This window comes from Macaca mulatta, chromosome 8 (assembly GCF_049350105.2).
Source record: "Macaca mulatta isolate MMU2019108-1 chromosome 8, T2T-MMU8v2.0, whole genome shotgun sequence".
Lineage (NCBI taxonomy): Eukaryota > Metazoa > Chordata > Mammalia > Primates > Cercopithecidae > Macaca > Macaca mulatta.
The window spans coordinates 74,350,514-74,377,147 of record NC_133413.1 but is presented as its reverse complement, the minus strand read 5'-3'; the positions used below and the strand labels follow the sequence as shown (position 1 = coordinate 74,377,147).

General features: G+C 36.6%; 1 long non-coding RNA gene across 1 annotated transcript in view; it reads right to left on the bottom strand.

Moving 5' to 3' along the window:
* Positions 1 to 26,634, bottom strand: part of LOC114680264 (uncharacterized) — a 44,004-nt gene that overhangs the window by 3,064 nt on the left and 14,306 nt on the right. Inside the window, exon 3 of the long non-coding RNA XR_013396906.1 lies at positions 19,746 to 19,880. This is a non-coding gene — a long non-coding RNA (uncharacterized LOC114680264). The remainder of the gene's footprint in view (positions 1 to 19,745; positions 19,881 to 26,634) is intronic.

Here is a 26,634-nt window from a genome sequence, read left to right as displayed (position 1 = left end):
TTCCCAAAACGCTTTTACAATTTTAATACATATTTTCTTTGCTGTTGTTGCTGATTTTTAGTTAAATGTCCATTATGTTTGCTGCCATTGATTACCACAATACAATAGTATGGACATTAACAAGCAGCCCCCAAACATATACCTACCCATATTGTTTGAAAAACAAGAGCCACAAAGTCTGGATATTTGAATGAAAAGACAGGACTTCCATTCAATTTTATTTAAATTGATTTAGTGGTTATTTTTCCAGTGTCTATTTTGTACAAGGCAGTTTGATTTCTAAAACATGCCCCTAAAAGTACACAAAATGGATAATCCCAACTTAGATCATCAAATGTGGGGCAGCTTTCATGTCCTTTGCTATGGGGGTTATCATGGCTTCCCAGTCTAATAAACATTTCTTCAGAGGTGCATCAGGGGCTTTTTATCTGGCTCACATGTCTGTGGGGTTAGTGCTGTTGGTGCTGAGAAAATGCCAGCGACATGGGTAACCTACAAAAATTGATCTTGATACCATAGTATAGGCCTGAAAAAGCTCCCAGTACTTGCACCCCACTTTTTCCATTTGCCCTTTAGAATCTGCGTGTTCGGAGTGTGGGCTGGAGATGAAGGCTAGGTGAATGAGAGGAGCATTTACAGAGCATCTCCCTCTGCTTTTCAGACTGAATCCTGAAACAGCTGCTCAATGCTCTTTTATGTTTATTATCTCTCTGAACTCCTTAATCCTCCCAACATCTCTATGAGGCAGGCTGTACTATTATCCTCAATGTACAAATGGGTGAAGTTTGAGAAAATGAATCATCTGTCCCTGCAAAGCTGTGCTTATCTCCTCATAGGAGCAGGGCCACCTGGTATGTGGTTCAGTCTCAGGGGTGGGCCAGCCAGTGCCGTGGGGAAGAAGAAGAAATAGGAAAACTTGATCTATGTCTTGCTGAAAGGAAATACTGGCAGACAACTTCACTACAGAGTTATCTTTTTCTCCTACAAAAATATAACCTTGACTAACTCATAGCCCCTCTCTAACTTTGGACATAGAGACAGTATGAGAACTCTCACTGATTTTTCTCCTGACATTTTTCTAAGTCCTCTCTACAAAGGGAATACTGTATTCACTATCTAAATCTCCAAACAACAACCTAGGGGTTGGTAAATTTAATCTAGTCAAGTATTTGTCTTTTCTAAGAAATTATCCCAATTTCTGTGTTTGGCACTGCCCATTTTTGTTTTTTGGTTGTTGGTGCTGTTGTTTTTGTTTTTTTGTTTTTGTTTTTGTTCTTGTTTTTCCATTCATTTGGCAAATGTTTACCCAGCACCTACCGTGCTTCCTACATTATTTCTCACATCAAGGATCTAAAAAAAAGAAAAGCTTCCTGCACTTACGACATTGATTTTCTATGAAATGAAATAAGTAATAAATATGGTGCAATAAGGTAAACTGCATGATCAAGATAAGTACAAGATATCCATGAGAATGTGAAGAAATGAAACTAAAACAGAAAAAGGTCAGAGAAATACTTTCAGGAATTTTGAAGGGTGAGGAAAGAGAATTGGTAAAAGAACAAAGCTGCGGGTAAGTTCCTGGGATGTTATTATGACTAGTGAACATTTATAGAATCCCGAGAGAAGATGAAAGTAGAGAGGAAGACAGGAGCCCTGATATGAAATATGAATTTTATCCTGAGGGCAGTGGAGAGCCATTGAAGGATTTAAAAGGGGAGATACATTTGATATAGATCGTTCTGACAGCAATGTGAAGAATGAGTTGGAAGAAGGAGACCTCATACATTAAGGAGTAACTGACACAACTATGATAGACTTAGAAACGTAAAGTCACTACCATTGAACATGAAAATTATTTGTAAGCTAGAAAAGGTTATTCTTCTGCCCTTTTAAGAACTATGCAACCAATGTTGATAAATGAGTTATATATTTCAGTCATATCTGATCATACTTAATGTCATATGTTTTCTGCAGGTCAAATGTTGCTTCAAAGTTTGAATACACTCTGGTTTCTCAATCTCCTTGTATTTAACTCTTAATGGTATTTATATGTTTACCAAGAAGTATATGTTGTCTTTGAAAAAACACCTGACTTGTAAGTAGAGGCAAAACCCAGCAACTCATATAAAGGGAGAAATCTGATAGGAATGTCATTATATACCTTGCACATATTCAGCCAGATATTGGATCTTATTTGCATATTGTTGTACATATTTTTTAAAAATCTAAGCCAAGCATGATGGCTCACACCTGTAGTCCCAGCTATGTAGGACACTGAAGCAGAAGGATCACTTGAACCCAGTAGTTCAAGGCTGAAGTTAGCTATGATCCTGCCACTGCACTCCAGCCTGAGTGACAAAGCGAGACTCCTTCTCTTAAAAAAGAAAACCTAGTGGTCATAGAATTCGAGCAAAATTTTATATGAAAGAAAATGTGTTCCAGACTGTAACGAAGTCCAGACACTATGTATTTTGTTCTCTAGGTTAAAATTTGTCATTTATAAATGGAAATACAGATTCTATACACGGTCTGATTTTTGAACTCAAGTTAATTAGGGCAATGTCTGACATAATATGTTATCTACATTTTGCAGAAGAAGAGCAATTAAGATTCAGAGAGAGTAAGTAATTTTCCAAGGGTAACACAGCAAGGAAATGATAAACCTGACTCTTGTCTATATACTTGCTTCCACATCAAATGGATTATTTGTAAGTGCTTTGTGTTCTACAAAATGCTTCCATATACATTTTCTTATTTGGTCCATTCTGTAGGTGAGAAAGTTGAATACAGTAGCTATAAAAATATTACATCACTTGGATATAACTACAGGTATAAGGGCAAGAAGTACTGAGCACGGCACTGAAATCCCATTTTCAGAATAGAGATTTTGCCTCCTTCCCCCTACATTCTATTCCTCTGGAATATATTTATAGAAAATAAAGACAAGAAATTACATGAAAGTATACTCAGAGAAAGGGAAAGACAGAGGTCTCAGGTATTGTGACTTTTCTGCCATTGTGATTTATTCTTGAGATGTACAACCCTACATAAAAGCTTCCTTCTACAAACAGTCAATGAAGAGCCCTCTTGTATTAAACTACAGAAAAACGAAGGTAGAACCATTGAATACAGGTAAAAAATTTTAAAAGTGGCTCTCAGTATTTGCGTTTTATATAAAAATTAGAGCTCCATACACCTATGTGAATTCACACACACATACACACACACACACACCATGTGTACCTTCTGGTATTTCTTCTACAACTCTAAAAAGATGTGAAGAATGAAGATTTCTATAAATTCTGTTAAATAATCATACCCTGTAAACATAAGCTATGCAATACTAAGAAATAAAAGTCTTAGGTTTTCTGGGGTTTTTTCCCCTAATGACTGAACAAATTTAGTCAATTATTTGATGACTTTGAATGACTATATTTTCTAGCAAACATTAATGAGAAAATGGATTTTAAGTTGAAATGACAATTGGAAAACAACAACAACAAAAATCCCTGTAACAATATTAAAGGTATCAACTAATCCTTCCACAATAACTTTATCAGTTTATAAGATATCTACAATATTAAAATAAAATGGACACTCATGAATTCTAGTTCTGTTTCTGTCACTCTTAATTTGTTACCTTAGGCTAGTCTTCTCGATATTATTTGTCTATTAAAAAGAAATGATATTTTCTTACAAGTGTATCCCGTGAGTTTTTTTTTTTTTTTTGACAAACAATATGATGTATCTAAAAAAGTCTTGAAATCTATGAAATGCCACCGTATAACATGTTGTTATTATTGCTGTTGTTTACTTATTTAGATTGAACTAATTTTTGCTCAACGTAGTCTTCTTAAGGGTTAAACATTTGACAATGCATAGTATTTTCATTACATTGAGAAAGACCTCATGGGTATAAGTGTATTAATTCAAAAGCAGAGATAAGCAATTGAAAAAATTAGGAGCAACAACTTCTTGTTTCTGACAATTATATATGAAAATATGTTCATTTCCCATACTTTATTTATTTTTTTTTTTTTTGAGACGGAGTCTCACTCTGTCATCCAGGCTGGAGTGCAGTGGCGTGATCTCGGCTCACTGCAAGCTCCGCCTCCCGGGTTCACGCCATTCTCCTGCCTCAGCCTCCCCAGTAGCTGGAACTACAGGCGCCCTCCACCGCACCCGGCTAATTTTTTTTGTATCTTTAGTAAAGATGGGTTTTCACCATGTTAGTCAGGATGGTCTCGATCTCCTGACCTCGTGATCCACCCGCCTCGGCCTCCCAAAGTGCTGGGATTACAGACGTGAGCCACCGTGCCCGGCTGTGTTCTTTGCTTTTATAATTTCTTTTTTTTTTTTTTTTTTTTTTTTTTTTTGAGACGGAGTCTCGCTCTGTCGCCCAGGCTGGAGTGCAGTGGCCGGATCTCAGCTCACTGCAAGCTCCGCCTCCCGGGTTCACGCCATTCTCCTGCCTCAGCCTCCCGAGTAGCTGGGACTACAAGCGCCCGCCACCTCGCCCGGCTAGTTTTTTGTATTTTTTTAGTAGAGACGGGGTTTCACCGTGTTACTTTTATAATTTCTTAGTCATCTTAATTCTAACGACTTTCAACTCTACACAAATTCAGCAACATACGCCCATGGACAGGTCTGAAATATTTTTGAATTGGCCTTTGAGGTCTCAATCTTCCAAAGTTCCCTGTTTTACCATAACCTCCCTTTTTCTAGTCCTCAGTTTCTCTCATCTCTACCCACCTATTCTTCAAGGCCACCAGTTCCTTGACCTTTTCATTGCTGTTTGATCAAGTCTTCTTGCTCCACTATTGAGCAATTAAACCATGGTCTATCTTTAGAATCACTCATCATTACTCTTACTTTTCTTACTCCCTTTTCATTTTACTCTACTGATCCAGCCCATTCCCAGAGTTGAATCCCAACAGGTATGCAGGGCTAGGCCTCAGGCAAACGTCACTATACCCATACATCACTATACCTGGACAGCTGCTGGACAACATTGTCACACAGATTGATGACACAAACAAATTACAGTTTTCAACCTAAGTGGTACACTGAATTAAGCGAGACTGTTTTTAGACTCTGAAGCTGATTGAACCTCATTTTATGTTCACTATGTATTACTCTATTATAACATGTGTCATATTATGATCCACACAGAGAGAGCACTTTTACCTACTCCCTCTTTGCTAATGCCAAAAGCTTCATTTCAAAGGCAGCTACCTCCATGTACCCCAAAGAGCTACCACACATCCCTGTCCTCATACTTCTCTTCCAAAACTTCCCACTGTCCTTGGTTTCTTCAGTCTCTGTCCCTTTGGCTTAATATCACTCTTTCTATTTATTGAACATCTTTTTCTGTCAACAAGACAGTTCCTTGACCCTACATCCAAAAGGCTGATATCCCTCCCCAATTGAGACTTTCAGACAGATCAGAACACCAGGCCTCAGCCTGCCTGGGAATGGTGATTGGACATATTTATTACAATGACCTGTTTATATATCTGTATCTACTGCAAGACATTGAGACACTTGAGATCAACAACTACAGTTGAAGTCTACAACATAGGCATTAAACTCCATAAAATAGGGTTGTATTATTCAGGGTTCCCTAAAGGGACAGAACTAATAGGTTAGTAAGTATATAATATATATATACTTATTAAACTCCTATATAGGAGTTATATATATACTTATTAAACTCCTATATAGGAGTTATATATATATAGGAGTTTAATAAGTATTAATTTACATGATCACAAGGTCCCACGATAGGCTATCTGCAAGTTTGAGGAGCAAGGAGAGTCAGTCCAAGTCTCAAAACTGAAGAACCTGGAGTCCGATGTTTGAGGGCAGGAGGCATCCAGCACAGTAGAAAGATGTAGTCTGGGAGGCTGGGCCAATCTTGCCTTTTCAGGTTTTTCTGCCGGCTTTATATTTGCTGGTTGATTTTGCAGCTGATTACACTGTGCCCATCATATTAAGGGTGAGTCGGCCTTCCCCAGCCCACTGACTCAAATGTTAATCTCCTTTGGCAACACCCTCACAGGCACACCCAGGATCAATACTTTACATCCCTCAATCCAATCAAGTTGACACACAGTATTAACCATCACAAGTGTCTTCTGTGGACAACCTGCTTCAAATTCACCTTGGATTTTTTTAAATGTCCTTTCCTGGACCCTACCCAATATCTATCATATTGCTGTCACGGGGCTGAGACAGAAACATGTAACAAGTTCCCTAGGTGGTTCTTATGCACTGTTTGGGAAGCTCTTCTCTCAAGACACATGTATAACAGTGGTGAGAAAGTAAGTGCTTTAGGAGATCCAGGCAGGTTATAAAAATGTAGAAGTAAGGGTGGCTTCTGGGTTGATGAAAAACCTCCTAGTATTTGGGTCTGGAAGACTGTTGGCTCCTCAATAAGATGGATTCAGGGGCTGGGCGCGGTGGCTCACGCCTGTAATCCCAGCACTTTGGGAGGCCGAGGCGGGCGGATCACAAGGTCAGGAGATCGAGACCACGGTGAAACCCCGTCTCTACTAAAAATACAAAAAATTAGCCAGGCGCGGTTGTGGGCGCCTGTAGTCCCAGCTACTCGGGAGGCTGAGGCAGGAGAATGGCGTGAACCCGGGAGGCGGAGCTTGCAGTGAGCCGAGATTGCGCCACTGCACTCCAGCCTGGGCGACAGAGCGAGACTCCGTCTCAAAAAAAAAAAAAAAAGAGGATGGATTCAGAATTGCTAAACCTTTTAATATCCTGAAGCCAGAAACCTGAATTTCTATGTGAAATCTGATTGTTTCCATTCAATGGCATATTATTCACAATTTTCTTAAAAACTCTTTGAAGTAAACATGTCTTCAGCCAGATTGTAATTCTGATTTTAGAGCACTATAATCGAGTGTAACCAGAAAACAAAAGTATTTGAGGACCAAGCAAGGAAGGAGGGACACTTAATTGAAACAGTCCAGAAGCAAGGAGAAGTATGAGAAAGAGGTCAAGAGAAGAGAGGATTACAAATGAGGGATGGTCAGCAGTGTCAGGTGGCAGGAAGAGGTCAAGTAGGATGAAGACTGAAAATAGACAATTGGCAATTAGGAGGTCATTGGTGACTTTGGGGACAGCACTTTCAGAGTTATAAGGCAGAAGCCAGAGTGTAATGGGCTGAGGATGAGTGAGATTAAAACAGAGAAAGAAATATCAAGTCTAGATTATTCTTTCCAAACATTGGGCAGTGACATTAAGGAGGGAGATAATGCAGGGCATTGGATGAGTGGAGCAGTACAAACAAAGCTGCTTTTGTAACTATTGAATTATAACACAGAAATCTGAGCAAATCCCCAGTGTATACCTCAGTGAATTCTACCAAAGCAGACAACTCTTTAACAAAGGTTAAGACACAGATCAGAATGTCACCAGCATCACAGATTTCCTCCTCACACCCTCTGTCATGATTCTGTTCTTCATCACCACCAGAAATTGCTCTCCTGATCTTTAATGTTACAGATTAGTATTGCCTTTTGTAAACTTTGTGCAAATGAAATCATAGAGTATATAATCCTTTGTGTTCATTTATGTAACTCACAATAATGTTCATAAGATTCATCCACATTATTGCATATATCTAGGGTTCATTTATTTCCATTGCTATATAATATGGATAAATTACAATGTATTTGGCATTTGGGGTTGATTTCTCCTTTTCCCGATTGTGAGTAGTGCTGCTATATACACTTAGTAGGACTTTATGCACATATGCATGCCATTCTCCTGATTATATGCCTATGAGTGGAATTGGTGGGTCATAAGGTAAGCACATGTTCAAATGAATAAACACTTTTCCATTTTTCAAGTAATTATACAATTTATACTTACATCTGCATTCCTATCATCAGCATATAGGAGAGCCTATTGCTCCTTATTCTTGCAGTATTTAGTATTATCTTTCTTAATATTAGTTACTTGGTGTTTTATAATGTTATTTCATTGTGACTTCTTGCATTTTCTTGATGATCAGTTAAGTCAGGCCACTTTGCATATGTTTGCTGGCCACTTGGTTATCTTCTTTTTACTAAAGTGCCTACTCAACTCAAGCCTTTGCCCATATTTTTTTTTCTACTGAGTGATCTGAATTGTTTATTATTGAATTAAAGAGGATTCCTTTATATATTCTTCAAATTACTAAAGGGTACAAGGGTCCCTTTTTAGTTACATGTGCTACAAATATTTTCTCCCACTCTGAACATTTATTTTCGCCCTTATTGGTGCCTTGTGATGAACAAAAGATCTTAATTTAACAGAGTCAAATTTGTCAATCTTTTCTTTACGTTTAGTGACATAAATCCTATAGCTCTTATAGAAAGTCTTTTTGTATTATTATTATTATACTTTAAGTTCTAGGGTACATGTGCACAACATGCAGATTTGTTACATATGTATACATGTGCCCTGTTGGTGTATACATGTGCCATGTTCCCCCCTCCCCACAATAGGACCTCATGTATGATGTTCCCCTTCCTGTGTCCAAGTGATCTCATTGTTCAGTTCCCACCTATGAGTGAGAACATGTGGTGTTTGGTTTTCTGTTCTTGCAATAGTGTGCTGAGAATGATGGTTTCCAGCTGCATCCGTGTCCCTACAAAGGACTCAAACTCATCCTTTTTTATGGCTGCATAGTAATCCATGGTGTATATGTGCCACATTTTCTTCATACAGTCTGTCACTGATGGACATTTGGGTTGATTCCAAGTCTTTGCTATTGTGAATAGGGCCGCAATAAACATATGTGTGCGTGTGTCTGTATAACAGCATGATTTATAATCCTTTGGGCATATACCCAGTAATGGGATGATGGGTCAAATGGTATTTCTAGTTCTAGATCCTTGAGGAATCACCACACTGTTTTCCACAATAGTTGAACTAGTTTACAATCCCACCAACAGTGTAAAAGTGTCCCTATTTCTCCACATCCTCTCCAGAACCTGTTGTTTCCTGATTTTTTAATGATTGCCATTCTAACTGGTGTGAGATGGTACCTTATTGTGGTTTTGATTTGCATTTCTCTGATGGCCAGTGATGATGAGCATTTTTTCACGTGTCTGTTGGATGTATAAATGTCTTCTTTTGAGAACTGTCTCTTCATATCCTTTGCCCACTTTTTGATGGGGTTATTTGTTTTTTTCTTGTAAATTTGTTTGAGTTCTTTGTAGGTTCTGGATATTAGTCCTTTGTCAGATGAGTAGATTGTAAAAATTTTCTCCCATTCTGTAGGTTGCCTATTCACTCTGATGGTAGTTTCTTTTGCTGTGCAGAATCTCTTTAGTTTAATTAGATCCCATTTGTCAATTTTGGCTTTTGTTGCCATTGCTTTTGGTGTTTTAGACATGAAGTCCTCACCCATGCCTATGTCCTCAATGGTATTACCTAGGTTTTCTTCTAGGGTTTTTATGGTTTTAGGTCTAACATTTAAGTCTCGAATCCATCTTGAATTGATTTTCATATAAGGAGTGAGGAAAGGATCCAGTTTCAGCTTTCTACTTATGGCTAGCCAGTTTTCCCAGCACCATTTATTAAATAGGGAATCCTTTCCCCATTTCTTGTTTTTTTCAGGCTTGTCAAAGATCAGATGGCTATAGATGTGTGGTATTATTTCTGAGGGTTCTGTTCTGTTCCATTGGTCTATATCTCTGTTTTGCTACTAGTACCATGTTGTTTTGGTTACTGTAGCCTTGTAGTATTGTTTGAAGTCAGGTGGCATGATGCCTCCAGCTTTGTTCTTTTGGCTTAGGATTGTCTTGGCAATGCGGGCTCTTTTTTGGTTCCATATGAACTTTAAAGCAGTTTTTTCCAATTCTGTGAAGAAAGTCACTGGTAGCTTAATGGGGATGGCACTGAATCTATAAATTACTTTGGGCAGTATGGCCATTTTCACGATATTGATTCTTTCTATCCATAAGCATGGTATGTTCTTCCATTTGTTTGTGTCCTCTTTTATTTCACTGAGCAGTGATTTGTAGTTCTCCTTGAAGAGGTCCTTTACATCCCTTGTAAGTTGGATCCTAGGTGTTTTATTCTCTTTGAAGCTATTGTGAATGGGAGTTCATTCATGATTTGGCTCTCTGTTTGTCTGTTACTGGTGTATAAGAATGCTTGTGATTTTTGCACATTGATTTTGTATCCTGAGACTTTGCTGAAGTTGCATATCAGCTTAAGGAGATTTTGGGCTGAGACAATGGGGTTTTCTAAATATACAATCATGTCATCTGCAAACAGGGACAATTTGACTTCTTCTTTTCCTAGTCGAATACCCTTTATTTCTTTCTCTTGCCTGATTGCCCTAGCCAGAACTTCCAACACTATGTTGAATAGGAGTGTTGAGAGAGGGCATCCCTGTCTTGTGCCAGTTTTCAAAGGGAATGCTTCCAGTTTTTGCCCATTCAGTACCACATTGGCTTTGGGTTTGTCATAAATAGCTCTTATTATTTTGAGATACGTTCCATCAATACCGAATTTATTGAGCGTTTTTAGCATGAAGGGCTGTTGAATTCTGTCAAAGGCCTTTTCTGCATCTATTGAGATAATCATGTGGTTTTTGTCTTTGGTTCTGTTTGTATGCTGGATTACCTTTATTGATTTGCATATGTTGAACCAGCCTTGCATCCCAGGGATGAAGCCCACTTGATCATGATGGATAAGCTTTTTGATGTGCTGCTGGATTTGGTTTGCCAGTATTTTATTGAGGATTTTTTCATCGATGTTTATCAGGGATATTGGTCTAAAATTCTCTTTTTTTGTTGCGTCTTTGCCAGGCTTTGGTATCAGGATGATGTTGGCTTCGTAAAATGAATTAGGGAGGATTCCCTCTTTTTCCATTGATTGGGATAGTTGCAGAGGGAATGCTACCAGCTCCTCTTTCTACCTCTGGTAGAATTTGGCTGTGAATCCTTCTGGTCCTTGAATTTTTTTGGTTGGTAGGCTATTAATTATTGCCTCAATTTCAGAACCTGTTATTGGTCAATTCAGATATTCAGATTCTTCCTGGTTTAGTCTTGGAGGGTGTATGTGTCCAGGAATTTATCAATTTCTTCTAGATTTTCTCATTTATTTGCTTAGAAGTGTTTATAGTATTCTCTGATAGTAGTTTGTATTTCTGTGGGATCGGTGGTGATATCCCCTTTATAATTTTTTGTTGTGTTTATTTGATTCTTCTCTCCTTTCTTCTTTACTAGTCTTGCTAGCAGTCTATCTATTTTGTTGATCTTTTCAAAACACCAGCTCCTGGATTCATTGATTTTTTGAAGGGTTTTTTTGTGTCTCTATCTCCATCCCAGTTCTGCTCTGATCTTAGTTATTTCTTGCCTTCTGCTAGTTTTGAATGTGTTTGCTCTTGCTTCTCTAGTTGTTTTAATTGTGATGTTAGGGTGTCAATTTTAGATCTTTCCTGTTTTCTTTTGTGGGCAATTAGTGCTATAAATTTCCCTCTACACACTGCTTTAAATGTGTCCCAGAGATTCTGGTATGTTGTATCTTTGTTCTCATTGGTTTCAAAGAACATCTTTATCTCTGCCTTCATTTTGTTACATACCTAATAATCATTCAGGAGCAGGTTGTTCAGTTTCCATGTAGTTGAGAGGTTTTGATTGAATTTCTTAGTCCTGAGTTCTAGTTTGATTGCACTGTGGTCTGAGAGACAGTTTGTTGTAATTTCTGTTCTTTTACATTTGCTGAGGAGTGCTTTACTTCCAACTATGTGGTCAATTTTGGAATAAGTGCAGTGTGGTGCTGAGAAGAATGTAGCTGAGGTTCCTGACTGTTAGAAGGAAAACTAACAAACAGAAAGGACACCAACACCAAAACCCCATCAGTATAGTAATTCTTGATGTCTAGTAGAGTATCCTTTTTCTACCCTGCTTTTCTTTTCCAAATATGTCTTTACTATTTTTGTCCGTTGCATTCCAATATAAACTTTATAACTAAACTATCAACTTACACACTGACATACATGAGCATGCGTGTGCACACACACACGCAAATAAAACCATCTGTCATTTTTATGAGAATTTTATAGAATTTATGGATCAATTTGAGAATTCACCTATTTTTAACACTAAGTATTCTAGTCTACAAACATACACCTCCATCTATTTAGGTCTCTATTACTTTCTCTCAATATATTTTGTAGCTATCTATGCAGAGGTTAGATTTATTCTAAAAAATATTGATGTATTTTGATGCTCCTATAAATTGTATAAGTTTTTAAATGTTATTTTCTAGTTGTTAATTGAAACCTTGGTAAAGTTGCCTATTAATCTTAATAATTTATTTGTAAATTTTAATATTTTCTGCATAAACATTCAGGTCACTTAAAAATGATGAGAGTGGCCAGGCGCGGTGGCTCACGCCTGTAATCCCAGCACTTTGGGAGGCCGAGGCGGGTGGATCACGAGGTCAGGAAATTGAGACCATCCTGGCCAACCCAGTGTAACTCCCTCTCTACTAAAAATACAAAAAATAAATAAATAAGTAAATAAGAAGAAGAAGAAAAAATTAGCCAGGCGTTCTTTTGGCTGCCTGTAGTCTCAGCTACTCGGGAGGCTGAGGCAGGAGAATGGCGTGAACCCGGGAGGCGGAGCTTGCAGTGAGCCGAGATCGTGCCACCGCACTCCAGCCTGGGCGACAGAGCAAGACTCCGTCTCAAAACAAAACAAAAAAAAGAATAAAATGATGAGAGTTTTCTTTCTTTGCCTCTAATCTTTACCGTACAATGTCGTTCCTTGCTTTTCAAGCTCTCTGAAACTTCCCTACAATGTTGAAAAGACGGGTGGTAACAGTCATACTTCCTTTGGTCCTGACCTCAGGTGGAAAACCTTAAATGTTTCCCCATTAGTTCTGTTTATATTATGGATTTTTAACCTTTCCTCTTTCTAATTAATAAATTTAAGGTTTTAGCTACTTCTCATTGGTTTTTATATGAAATAATTCAAAATCTGTTTAAAATTTTCATTCTATTTTCTCTTTTAACCAATTATCAATATAGAAGTGTTTAAATTTTCCAAATAGAAATTTTCTAGTTATCTTATTATTTATTTTTAAATTTTACCAGTATCAGAGATCATGTTAAGTATAATTTAAACTGTTAAGATATATGTAAAGATTAACTGTTTAGTGCAAGATATGGTTAATATTTGTAAAAGTTTTATGTACATTTGGAAAAAATATGGGTTCTTCAGTTTTTGAAAGCAATATTCTATCTATGTCATTTAGGTCAACTTTGTTAATTATGTTATTTAAATCTATAGTCATATTAACATTTTTTTCAGATTGTTCTGTCAGTTTGAGAGAGAAATGTATTAAAACTTCTTTCTATAATTACCAATTTGCCTATTTCATTTGTAGTTTTGTTAATGTTTTGTGCATATACTTTGAGGCCACATTACTAATTGAATGTTATTTTAATATTATTGTATATTTCCAGTGAATCAAATTTTTTGTTATTAGAAAAGATGACAAGACATCACGATTATTTATGCCATTGTAATTATTTTTACTGCTCAAATACTTCTGATTTTTGGCTTTTATTTCTTCCTGTACCTCCAAATATTCATCTTAGATTATTTGTCTTGTACCTAAAGAATTCTCTTTTGATTGCATCTTTGTGGCAATTTTGCCCAGGTTGTCTTCATCTGAAAAGGTTTTCATATCACCTTTATTTTTTAAGGACATATGCATTGCATATAGAATTTGATGCTGGCAATTATTATCTCCTTGAACATTAAAGAGAGCATTTCTTTGTATTTTAGTTTCCTTTTGGTATGTTGGCAAATGGACTGTTTTCCTGATAGTGGCTCCTTTCAAACTAATGTGTCTTTCCGTCTCTGCATGTTTTTATCATATTTGCCTTTGCATTTTTTTCAATAGTTTTTCTATGTGTGCCTGCTTGTGATTTTCCTTGCGTTGATCCAGCTTAGATCATTAGGGTTCACAGTGCTTCTTGAATTTGTGTTTTATTTCTTTGCTCAGCTTTAGAAAATCCCCAGTTATTTTGTAACTATTTCCTCTTTTTTGAGACTTCAATTGCATGTATTTTTACTGTATATCCCGTCTTTTGTGTTTTCTTCTCTCTTTTTTTTATCTTTCCATCCTTTTGTATGTCTCTGTTTCCTTGTGACTGTTTTCTTCTGTTCTGTCTTCTAGTTCTCCAATCCTCTTTTCAACTATATCTCTTCTGCTGTTATCCAACTATTGAATTAATTTTCATGAAGGAAATTTTCAGTTTGAGAGTTTTAATTTGTTTCTTACTTATAATTTTCAGTTCTATGTAAAATTGTCAAACTTTTTTCACTTCCATGATCATATTAGGCATAATTAGTTTAAAATCTTTGTCAGGTAATCTCATTATCATGATCTCTTGTGAATCATTTTCTATTATGTTCCTTTTTCTTTTACTTTTTATCAACTTGTTTTGTTTCTTCATTTGCCTGAATACTTTTGATTGGGTGCTGATCATCATCTATGAAAAATAGTAGAAATAATTTAAAGCCTGAAATTATATTCCTACGCACCAGGGCAAATTTATCTTTATTTCCAGCAGGTGGCTAGGGACGTTCGCAATCTTAGATAATCTAAATATAAACCGAGGCTGAGATAACTTAAAGCTGACTTTCGGTCCCTGTAAAAGAAAGTTTGTTTCTGCCTTAATCTTACTCTTGAATACTGACCTTTGGTTTTCAATATAAAGGCTGAACAATATAGCAAGAGATCACGTTTAAAAAAAGATCTTGGACAAGGATGTTGGTAGCAGTAGAACTAGTAGGTAGTGGTTATGTTGAAAATATATTTCACAGATTAAAACAAGAAGATTTGCTGGTGAATTGGATCTTGAAAGAAGTAAAAACAATTTTTCCTCAGTTTCTGACATGAGTAATTGAATACTATATACTGAGATAAATAGGAATAATGGAAGAATGCACTTGGTGAGTATCAAGAATGTTACTGTAAACCTGTTAAGTGTTGAGAGGATTATGATACATGTTATTTACCAGGCAAATACACAGTAGCAATAATATGACTCTAGCATCCTATCTACTAAGAAAATATATATATACTCACAGTGCAATCATGGGTAAACCATCTTTACCTGAAACTTGTAAGAGTTCTTAATCTAACAATTACCATGACTCAGCTTGTAGCACTATTGACATTATCTATCTAATATACATCCCTGCCTGAGAGGACATCTCTCATGTCTTCTCAAAGTAACTTCTGCTGTATTAATTGTTACTCCATGTATGATGTAGAAGGGAGAGAAATACACTCTAAGACTGGGAATAAAGAGGAGAAGAATTGTGATTCAGACTTTAGCTGACAGATACTCAAAACATGCAATTAGACAGTGAGAAAGTGCCAAGCTGAAGATCCTAAGCAGCATCTACCGTGGACTCCTTAAGCCCTGGAAATGTATCTGACCTATAGGTACCATCTCAAGAAGCATCAAAGGATAATGAATGGCTGCAAATTTGAGTTGACAGCACTGTGAAGTCATTTGTGTCTTTTTATTTTTACAAACACAAATCCACAGGATCTTGCATAACATTTTCTCTAACAGTAACCTTCTAAAAGGTTTGTGGAGGGTCATCTGAATGGAGTTTTCCCTGTCTTTAGAGATCAAGAGGAATATTTTGTCTAAGTTACATCAGTAGTACAAGCGTATTACATCTTGAAACACATTTCTTACCCACAATTAGCTCAGACAGCATAGGCATCAAAAGACTGAAAGTTTAATTTTCCAAAGCTATTTCCAGCATTACCATGAAACTATACTGCTGATCCTTCCACTGATTCAACATCTGAGAGTAGAAGTACCTCTTATCACTTTAGTTTATACAGACATATTTAAGAAACTAAAGGATATAAAATACTCCAGAAAAATAGTACTCAATATCTTCATTACTATTATGCTCCTTCTTTCAAAAGTGCAGAATAGATAAGAGGGTAACTGATACCTAGAGGAGATCATGGTAAAACGAAAGACTTAGAAAGTAGTAGAAGAGAGAACTTGAAATGTTCCTGACACATAGAAATGATAAATACTCAAGGTGATGGATATTCCAGATATTCTGACTTGATCGTTACACATTCTATGCATATAACAAAATATGACTTATATCCTATAAATATGTAAAATATTATATATCAATAATTATTGCTTGTTAAATTAGTGTTTTTAATGTGGGATTCCATAGGTACTTATCTGTGTCATAGAACAACCATAACTATTTATTCTTTTCCCAAAAAATAAACACTGAATTTTCCTTCCACTTTTCCAACTTCTGTAATTTAGGAAACAGGCCAAAAAAGGGTGATATACTGATGATAAATCTGTTCATAGTCAATTTCTCTCATTTAAATTTAAAAACTAAACAAAAATCAATAGATGATGTCTCCCTGGAAAACAAATTCACTGAAACTGAAAGTAAATGAACAAGTATTTTTTCTTTTTACAACAATCTATAATGTTAATTTTAGATGCATAACTAATATTTAAAGGGATAGCCACATTAGCTATCAGGTTTGGGAATTCTTTGCTAACATGACCAGTTCAATACTAAAATCCTAGAGGGCAAAAATTTTAATGAATTTGGTTTGTGTTGGGTTTTGTTTATATCTATCACAATCAAACCTATTATTGAAAATGTTGGGTCACCATTTGATATCTCTTGCTAGTTGTGTATTTTACAATTGTCCCTTCATTTTGTCAACAATACAGAAAATCTACATGTTGAATAAAAAGAACAACAATTATTTTCTTTTTAAACAAAGAAATTAGATGAGAATGATTCCTGTCCCAAAGATCATATTACAGGAAGCTTATAAGTAGCTTTCCAACCTTTATTCCATGAGATTCTATATGCTAGCGAGAACATATTAGAACACGAAATAATTTGACATAAGGCAGTTTTGGCAATAGAGTGAAACAATGGCTTTTGCCAAAGACACCTGGAATGAAACGGTAAAGAAGTTATATGAGATGAAATGAATTTTACCCATGCTGTAACATTCCATCTACATCTTCTATGATAAGAAAGAGAAAAAAATATTTGAATACTTTATCATATACTTAACATTATAGGAGATAGTTAAACCAATAGACTAAGTAATAATTACACTTCTGTCATTTGCTATAGATGCTATATAATTTAACTCTTACGTTTTAAATGATCAATTTTCCCCTGTAATATACTTTGAACAATCACTTCCTCATTCTATTGGTTAAAAGCTAGAAGAAAAAATTGCTGTAGTAACTTGGGTTTATTTTCTTAAAAAGAATACATTCAAATTTGGGGGATCAAAAATCAATATTTTACATAGTAAGTATGAGAAGAGGGTAGCAGATTTCATGTCTATGTGCACACAAACACATACATGCAAGTACATGTATACATAAACACACACTCACACATCCTCCATTTTATGTAAATACAGCATGGAGCCTTATCTTTTCACTGTTGGAACATCCAGGGCAGCACAGAACTTATACCTCCCTTACAAAGTTACAAAACACACAATTGTTACTCTATAAAGTGAATTTTGTATCATGTTTTTGTGGTTATTCAGTTAACTAAAATGTACTTTCAGGTTTTTAAACCTAATATCTAGAATATTTAATATAAGTAAAAAAGGAAAAGTCCAATAAAACTGAAAAAGAATACATTATTGTTTCTGCCAATGTCTTACCCCAGCACTTTTCAATAAAAATATAATGTGAACCACATATGTAATTTTAAATTTTCTAGTAACCACATTAAAAAACAAATATGAAAAAGAAAAAAATGAAACATATTAATAATAGATTTTACTTAGCTCAAGATAGACAAAATACATTCATTTCCATGTATAGTCAATATAAAAATTATTGAACCATCTTGTGTGTTCTTTCAGATTAGCTTTCAGAATCCAGCGTGTAAATTACTCTTAAAGCACATCTTACTTTGAACTAGATTTATCTCAAGTGCTCAGGAGCCACATGAGATGTAGTCCTGTGAAGACTAGTGTTGATTTCCAAATCAACACCTTTTCTTAATCTCTCTCCTAATTTCCTTACTCATATTCCCAACTGCTACCATTCATCTCCAACTACACGAATATACTATGGCTGATAGTAATATTTTTGTCCTCCCTCTCCAAATTAATTGCTTCTCCTCTTATATTCCCTGATTTTGGTTAATAGCATTACTAACCACACTCACATAATTGTACAAATTAAAAATCTGAAGGATGTTCTCCACTTTTCCTTCTCCCTCATGTATCTTCAATTTAATGTACATCAAAGACATACTGAATTTGCACCCTCTTGTGTTTTCCCATTGTCTTTAAGTTGCTAAAACCGTAAACATAGATATCTAAATTCTTGAAGACTTCCCAACTCGTCTTGCTATATCATCCATCCATCCTAAATTATTCAGATCACGCTCTACACTGAAGGGAAACTGATCCCTTGAGCAAATGTGCTATTAGCTTTAAAAAATTAAAAAATTAAAATGGAGGCCGGGTGCAGTGGCTCACACCTGTAATCCCAGCACTTTGGGAGGCCAAGGCAGGTGGATCACCTGAGGTCAGAAGTTCAATGCCAGCCTGGCCAACATGGTGAAACCCCGTCTCTACTAAAAATACAAAAATTAGCCTGGTGTGGTGGCGCATGCCTGTGTAATCCCAGCTACTCAGGAGACTGAGGCAGGAGAATCGCTTGAACCTGGGAGGTGGAGGTTGCAGTGAGCCTTGCACCATTGTACTCCAGTCTGGGCGAAAGCAAGACTCCGTTTCAAAAAAAAATTAAAATTTAATTATACTACTCTCTTAAATATGTCCTACAGATTATTTTACCTATATCTTTTATTTAAAAAAACATGTTGTATTTTCTCTATGTATTAATTGTTAGAGATATAGCAGCAAACAGTACAATTTTCTTCCTGTTTTCAAAGAGCTCAAAGTATAGTGTCTACGGCACACCCACTCAAAAAAATTTTTTAAATATGAGCCCAGACTATATTTCCAGTTCCCCTGTTCACGTAGACACTTTACTAGGTTGAGCAACCAAACCCCAAGTCATCATCTTTAGTGATCTAAGACTTTCAACACATATTTTCACCAAAATCACTAGGCACGAAGTGGTTGATTTCAAGGCACATCAAGCTTTTTTCTTAGGTAAGTAATGAATACTGCAGTTTATTATTGTACAAACTAAGATTTTGTACAGAAATATTTAAAGGGAAGAGAAATGGTTCTAATTTTAAATAAGAGTGTTAAATGTTATTTTCTGATTATATTTTATATATCAACCATAATAATATTGGACTGTGGTCTCTTATACATATCACACTCTTAAATTTATCTTTTACCTTGTTTATTTGTTTCAATTCCCTCATTTCTTCCCGGTTCTAATCTACATTTATTGTTTTTATGCTTGTTTTTACTCCTATAGAAATATACAAAATAAGAACCTCTGGATTATGAGAAATAATATATCTTTTGGGGTACATATTCCACTCAATAAAATTCGTGTGACTCGCACTACAAAGTTGGATAACTCTTAAGGCACTTTGTTATAGAGTAAAATGTACCATTACCTTAAGTATGGGCCTATTCAAAGAACATAAATGAGAAGCATTTCAGAAACTCCGAACGTATTGGAATAAGATGAATAAATTACGTATAAAGGCATTTAAATTTATCTTTACCTCAAAAAATATGATTACCAGCCAGGCACGGTGGCTCATGCCTGTAATCCCAGCACCTTGGGAAGCCAAAGAGGGAGGATCACGAGGTCAGGAGATCGACACCATCCCAGCCAACTTGGTGAAACCCCGTCTCTACTAAAAATACAAAAAAAAAAAAAAAAAAAAAAAATTAACTGGGTGTGGTGGCACGTGCCTGTAATCCCAGTTACTTGGGAGGCTGAGGCAGGAGAATCGCTTGAACCCGGGAGGTGGAGATTGTCGTGAGCCGAGATCGCACCACTGCACTCCAGCCTGGCAACAGAGAGAGACTCCGTCTCAGAAACAAACAAACAAATAAAAGGATTCTCTAGTTTTAGATTAAAACTAGTTATAGCTAACAATTAGTTTTGTTTAACAGAATCCTGGTTGAAACAATACTGCGATGCTTTCTTCTTGTTGTTACTGTTATTCCTTTTTCTTTTTTGGTCATTGCCTACATAATCATTATTTAATCAAGCAAACAACCAAAAAAAGTCTCTTTCTGATCCTATTTATGTTATGTTTGGCCTTTTATTATGATTGATGCTGATTGATAAACTAGCTGATAGCAGAAATTTAGAAAGAAGAAACTCTCATAGAGCCCTTCTGAGGGCCAAGTATCACTCTGCCCAGTATTTTCTGAGGTTTTTTTCCAATTTGTCTCCATGAATACTCTTCGTGTACTAGTCAGGATACATTAATATCTGTAAGAAGCAATCCCAAAATCTCACTGGCTTTACTATAATAAATAATTATTTTTCACTGACGTTGTTATTTAACATATATCGAAAGGATGAGAATAAAAGAACTAAAATTCCATTGAAGCATTCAGGAATCCATGTTCTTTCTACCTAATAATTCTGCCATCCCTTGGGGCTTCTTTTTCTTTCAATAGATCTTTTGGATGTGCCTGGAGCACAAAGAAATTAAGAGTGGGAAGAAATGTCCAGGAAGTTTTATGAGCCAGGCTTGGAAATGGTGAACTTCACTTCCAATACTTTGTCGGCCAGCATGCAATTACAGGATCTTGTAAGTTAGTGTTCTTGGATGCCAAGGAGGAAAAAGAAAAGGTTTTTGCATACAACGCTGTATTTGTGGCATGTGAGGAACTCAATATTTTTATTCTCATTTTGTAAAAGAGAATAAGAGATATTAAGTACCTTGCCCAAAATCACATAGCTAATAGAGACAGTGATAGCATTCAAACCTCAGTTGTCTGACCCTAAAGCCATTTCTCTTTCTACAGTTTGTTTCAGGTTGATTATTCCTTTCTTAGACCTTCCAAAATAACGGGGAGACACTGGCTGCTCTATTCTCACTCCATCACTCTTTTTAGTAACTTATTTGATTTATGTCTTTGAAACAAGCACTCAAACATGCTTGACACAGTTCTTCTAACCTGCTTAAAGCAACCAGGTTTCAGAACATTCTTGTTCATCTGCCTGCTATATGGGAAGTGCCTGCCTAGTCAGGAACACCTTACAGCTCTTCCTGAGATTAGGGTTTGGAGTGAAGAGGAAGTTTTAGGTCATGAATCCAAACCACTTCCCCCAGTAAAAATTTTCAGTAATATAATTTATATCTTAATCTTTTCATCTAGATTTTCTCTCCCTAATGGTTCCAACCTTCTGCGGGGGCAGAATAGAGTATTATTAGCCTTATAGTCATCTACTCTTGTATTTATTTTTCTCTAGAGTAACAATTTATTAAAGTGCAAAATGAAAGTGAATGTATGTCTAAGGTGACTAACTCTTTCCCATAAGGAAATGTAGTTATTGGTAAGTCCAAGATAATTAAAACAATAGAGAATTTTTATTTATTACACCATACTTAATGGTTTTATTTTTAATTGTGCTATTTGACCTTGAATATAACCAGTAATAAAGCAGTACCTTGAAATGGGTGGTAGGTAGCAGAAATAAAACCAAGAAGAGCTTTGTCTTAGTTTGGAATGCATACAAGCATGCACTCAGCATGAATAGGTGATTAATGCAGATCCCTGACATGAGAGGGGAAGAAACTGAATCTTGGAGAGAACAGACTAGGCAAAAAGTTTGTGGCAAAAGAGGAATGAGGACAAGAACCCCCTGAGACTTAGTACAGTTTTCATTATTTAATTGTTGAAAGCAAATTTATTCTTTATTAGTAGTACTTAAATCACTTGTATCGAAAGAACATATCCAACATATACTCAATGGCAGAAGATTAATATTTCACTTCAATCAACCCATGAATTCAATTAATTAGGGCTGGACATCAGATCATATTTTTAATAAGATTATTATTTTTAAATGAATATCTCTGTTTTTACAGTGGAAAACAAAGAAGTTTAAGTAACACTCTCTAGGCCATATTATAAGTGCAAAGCTGAGCTAGGAAATAAGCTAAAAGCCCCTGTCTATCCCTTATAAGTACAACATAATAAAATTCATTATAATAGCAGTCTAGTTTCATCATAAAACCATAACAAACCATACTTATGTTAAAAACAAAGTAATATTTTGCCTAGTAAAACTATAGTAAATTGGTTCTAGTAATAGCAACACCATAATAATCATACTGAAAAATAGCTGCATGTTACAATACATATATTTACTACACTATTATAATAATTATAGTTCCACCATAGATTTATTTTAACAAAAGCTAAATTTACTCCAGTAATTGCATTTTCTTTTTCTGCTGCATAATTATAAATATAAAAGTGTAACTTTTGATGTGATGTATGAAAGCTTCAAATTTATTTCTTACCATTATTAAATTATTTAGAATTAAGAATCATTATTTGGAAAAAAAAAAAAATTTCCCAGAACAAATATATCTACCTGCATAAGAACAGAAAATTTTTCGTAGGATGCCAAAATTAAAAAAAAAAAAAAAGAGTTAATGATGAAATTTAAGCATGAAAACCAGTTTCATATAAAGGGGAACAGCACACACTGGGTCCTATGAGAGGGTGGAGGGTGGGAGGAGGAAGAGAATCAGGAAAAATCACTAAGGGGTACTAAGCTTAATTCCTGGGTGATGAAATAATCTACATAACATGCCCTCATGACACACATCTACCTATGTAACAAACCTGCACATGTACCTCTGAACTTAATATAAAAGTTAAAAAAAGGTTAAAAAATGGGGCGTGCCCAAGATGGCCAAATAGGAACAGCTCCAGCCTCCAGCTCCCAGTGTGAGCGACACAGAAGATGAGTGATTTCTGCATTTTCAACTGAGGTACTGGGTTCATCTCACTGGGGCATGTCGGACAGTTAGCAGTTCGTGCTGGTCCATGAGTGCAACCTGACCAGCGAGAGCTGAAGCAGGGGGAGGCATTGCCTCACCAGGGAAGTGCAAGGGGGAAGGGAATTTCTTTTCCTAGCCAAAGGAAATTGAGACACACGACACCTGGAAAATCGAGTAACTCCCACTCTAATTCTGAGCTTTACCAAGGGTCTTAGCAAACGGGCACACCAGGAGATTATATCCCACACCTGGCCCAGAGGATCCCATGCCCACGGAGCCTCCCTCATTGCTAGCACAGCAGTCTGAGATCTAACTGCAAGGCAGCAGCGAGGCTGGGGGAGGGACACCTGCCATTGCTGAGGCTTAAGTAGGTAAATAAAGCTGCTGGGAAGCTCGAATTGGGTGGAGCCCACCACAGCTCAAGGAGGCCTGCCTGCCTCTATAGACTCCACCTCTGGGGACAGGGCATAGCTAAACAAAAAGCAGCAGAAACCTCTGCAGAAATAAATGTCCCTGTCTGACAGCTTTGAAGAGAGCAGTGGAACTTCTAGCATGGAGGTTGAGATCTAAGAATGGACAGACTGCCTGCTCAAGTGGGTCCCTGACCCCTGAGTAGCCTAATTGGGAGACATCCCCTACTAGGTGCAGACTGACACCTCACACCTCACACGGTGGAGTACACCCCTGAGACGAAGCTTCCAGAGCAAGAGTCAGACAGCAACACTCATTGTTCTGCAATATTCTATATTTTGCAGCCTCCACTGCTGATACCCAGGCAAACAGGGTCTGGAGTGGACCTCAAGCAAACTCCAACAGACCTGCAGCTGAGGGTCCTGACTGTTAGAAAGAAAACTAACAAACAGAAAGGACACCCACACCAAAACCCCATCAGTACATCACCATCATCAAAGACCAAAGACAGATAAAACCACAAAGATGGGGAAAAATCAGTGCAGAAAAGCTGGAAATTCAAAAAATCAGAGCCCATCTCACCCTCCAAAGGAACACAGCTCATCGCCAGCAATGGAACAAAGCTGGATGGAGAATGACTTTGATGAGTTGAAAGAAGAAGGCTTCAGTTGATCAAACTTCTTAGAGCTAAAGGAGGAACTCTGTAACTAGCGCAAAGAAACTAAAAACCTTGAAAAACGATTTGGCGAATGGCTAACTAGAATAACCAATGTAGAGAAGTCCTTAAAAGAACTCACAGAGATGAAAACCGTAACACCTGAGAAGTATGTGACAAATGCACAAGCTTTAGTAACTGACTCAATCAACTGGAAGAAAGAGTATCAGCAATTGAAGATCAAATGAATGACATGAAGTAAGAAGAGAAGTGTAGAGAAAAAAGAGTAAAAAGAAATGAACAAAGCCTCCAAGAAATATGGGATTATGTGAAAAGAACCAATCTACATCTGATTGGTGTGTCTGAAAGTGACGGGAAAATGGAACCAAGTTGGAAACGCTCTGCAGGATAGCATCCAGGAGAACTTCACCAACCTACTAAGGCAAGTCAACATTCAAATTCCAGAAATACAGAGAGCACCACAAAGATACTCCTCGAGAAGAACAACTCCAAGACACATAATTGTCAGATTCATGAAAGTTGAAATGAAGGAATAAAATGTTAAGGGCAGACAGAGAGAAAGGTCGGGTTACACACAAAGGGAAGCCTGTCAGACTAACAGCAGATCTCGCGGCAGAAACTCTCCAAGCCAGAAGAGAGTGGGGGCCAATATTCAACATTCTTAAAGAAAAGAATTTTAAACCCAGAATTTCATATCCAGCCAAACTAAGTTTCATAAGTGAAGGAGAAATAAAATCCTTTACAGACAAGCAAATGCTTAGAGATTTTTGTCACCACCAGGCCTGCCTTACAAGATCCTGAAGGAAGCACTAAACATGGAAAGGAACAACCGATACCAGTCATTGCAAGAACATGCCAAAATGTAAAGTCCATTGATGCTAGGAAGAAACTGCATCAACTTACGAGCAAAATAACCAGCTAATATCATAATGACAAGATCAAGTTCACACATAACAATATTAACCTTAAATGTAAATAGACGAAATGGTCCAATTAAAAGACACAGACTGGCAAATTGGATAAAGAGTAAAGACCCATCAGTTTGCTGTATTCAGGAGACCCATCTCACATGCAGAGACACACATAGGCTCAAAATAAAGGCATGGAGGAAGATCTACCAAGCAAATGGAGAACAAAAAAAAGCAGGGGTTGCAATCCTAGTCTCTGATAAAACAGACTTTAAACCATCAAAGATCAAAAGGGACAAAGAAGGCCATTACATAATGGTAAGGGATCAATTCATCAGGAAGAGCTAACTATCCAAAATATATATGCATCCAATACAGGAGCACCCAGATACACAAAGCATGTCCTTAGAGACTTACAAAGAGACTTACACTTCCATACAATAATAATGGGAGACTTTACCACCCTACTGTCAACATTAGACAGATCAACAAGATAGAAAGTTATCAAGGATATCCAGTAATAGAACTCAACTCTGCACCAAGTGGACCTAATAGACATCTATAGAACTCTCCACCCCAAAGCAACAGAATATACATTCTTCTCAGCATCACATCACACTTATTCCAAAATTGGCCACATAGTTGGAAATAAAGCACTCCTCAGCAAATGTAAAAGAACAAAAATTACAACAAACTGTCTCTCAGACCACAGTGCAATCAAACTAGAACTCAGGACTAAGAAACTCAATCAAAACTGCTCAACTACATGGAAACTGAACAACCTGCTCCTGAATGACTACTGGGTACATAATGAAATGAAGGCAGAAATACAGATGTTCTTTGAAACCAATGAGAACAAAGATACAACATACCAGAATCTCTGGGACACATTTAAAGCAATGTGCAGAGGGAAATTTATAGCACTATTTGCCCACAAGAGAAAACAGGTAAGATCAAAAATTGACACCCTAACATCACAATTAAAAGAACTAGAGAAGCAAGAGCAAACACATACAAAAGCTAGCAGAAGGCAAGAAATAACTAAGATCAGAGCAGAACTGAAGGAGATAGAGACACAGAAAACCCTCCAAAAAATCAATGAATCCAGGAGCTGGTTTTTTGAAAAGATCAACAAAATTGATAGACTACTAGTAAGACTAATAAAGAAGAAAAGAGAGAAGAATCAAATAGACGCAATAAAAAGTGATAAAGGGGTTATCACCACCAAGCACAGAGAAATACAAACTACCATCAGAGAATACTATAAAAACCTCTATGTAAATAAACTAGAAAACCTAGAAGAAATGGATAATTTCCTGGACACTTGCACTCTCCCAAGACTAAACCAGGAAGAAGTTAAATCCCTGAATAGATCAATAGCAGATTCTGAAATTGAGGCAATAATTAATAGCCTACCAACCAAAAAAAGTCCAGGACCAGATGGATTCACAGCCTAATTCTACCAAAGGTACAAGGAGGAGTTGGTACGATTCCTCTTGAAACTATTCCCATCAATAGAAAAAGAGGGAATCCTCCCTAACTCATTTTATGAGGCCAACATCATTCTGAAGCCAAAGCCCAGCAGAGACACACACAAAAAAGAGAATTTTAGAGCAATATCCCTGATGAACATCAATGC